Source organism: Pteropus alecto, unplaced genomic scaffold (assembly GCF_000325575.1).
Source record: "Pteropus alecto unplaced genomic scaffold, ASM32557v1 scaffold146, whole genome shotgun sequence".
Lineage (NCBI taxonomy): Eukaryota > Metazoa > Chordata > Mammalia > Chiroptera > Pteropodidae > Pteropus > Pteropus alecto.
The window spans coordinates 32,374,093-32,375,388 of NW_006442107.1; the positions used below are offsets into that span (position 1 = coordinate 32,374,093).

The 1,296-nt window shown below is 41.6% G+C and overlaps 1 pseudogene; it reads right to left on the reverse strand.

Annotated features, from left to right (window-relative positions):
• Positions 1-265: 265 nt before the first annotated feature.
• Positions 266-384, reverse strand: LOC112469385 (annotated as a pseudogene).
• Positions 385-1,296: the final 912 nt, after the last annotated feature.

Genomic DNA, 1,296 nt, shown 5'->3' on the forward strand with positions numbered 1-1,296 from the left:
ACTATGATAGAAAAAATAGCAGATCAGTGGCACTACTGGGAAAGGAAGAGCAAGAAACCAATTAGGAGTGGCCGGAGGGAACTTTCTTGGGTATGTGAATGTACTGTACCTGGTGGTAGGGGTTTGAGTTACACAGATGTAGATGTAACTATCAAAACTAACAAACGACAACCTTAAAAGACTTTGTTAGGCGAGGCAACCCTTGGTTGACCTCACAGATTGCAAAGAACTTGTCAGTTTACAATCTCTTATTTTTTATTTTTTACGCCTGCAGCACCTGCTCTTCCTAGGTGGTCTCCCATCCAAGTACAAACCAGGCCCAACCCTGCTTAGCTTCTGAGAGCAGATGGGACTGGGCTTGTTCAGGGTGGCATGGCCATAGACCTTAAAAGATTTGAGCATTGCATCGATTGTAAATTTTACCTCAAAAGAAAAAAAGAAATGCACCCAAAAATGTAAATATATTGATGAATGGAAAGATGGATGGACAAATAGTTAAATATGTTATAAAACAACAAGAGTAAAATATTAAGAGCAAAGTCTAAGTGTTGATAAATGGATAATCACTGTAAAATTCTTTCAGCTTTTCTTTATGTCTGAACATTTCATAATGCAAATTGATGGAGAAATTTTTGTTAACTGAGTCAAGCACGACGTCAGTCTCATGCCACATTACTAGAGCAGAGTCTCAAGCACCTGAGTTGTGGAACAGAGCAATTATAAGTACAAGGGAGTAATAGCAACAGTAGCCATCGTTTAAGGGATAGTCACTGTGCAAGGCCCTGAACAGAGCATTTCTCAAAAGTCAGCTCTTTGAAGCCTCCCAACGAACCCATTTTACATCCAAGACTCTAAATTGAGAGGATTTATGTAAATCATCCAAAGGCCTACCCCATAGCTAGTAAGGAGCTGAGCCAAGATTAGAGCTGGCCTGTCAGATCCCAGGGCTTATCCACCATGCTGTCCCTTTTTTTTTGCTACTTCCAGAGGGAAGACAAGTGCCTGCTCACTCAAGCAGCATTCGAGGTTGGAACGGGGCTGACAGCAAGGTGATTTGGTGGGTCATCAAAGTTTTCAAGTGCTTTAAATTTGTTCTGATTGGGAAAAGGGTGGTCTTCAAAGTTTAGGAAGGGCCTGAGGACCTGTATGGTAAGCTCTAATGAGACAGGGACCATATCTCTCTCTTGTTTTTGCTGTCACTCCACAGACACAGTGTCTGGCAAACAGGCACTCCATAAACATTTGCCGAATGAATGAATAAACAGATACAGAAATAGGAATCCAAGCAGGGCATTG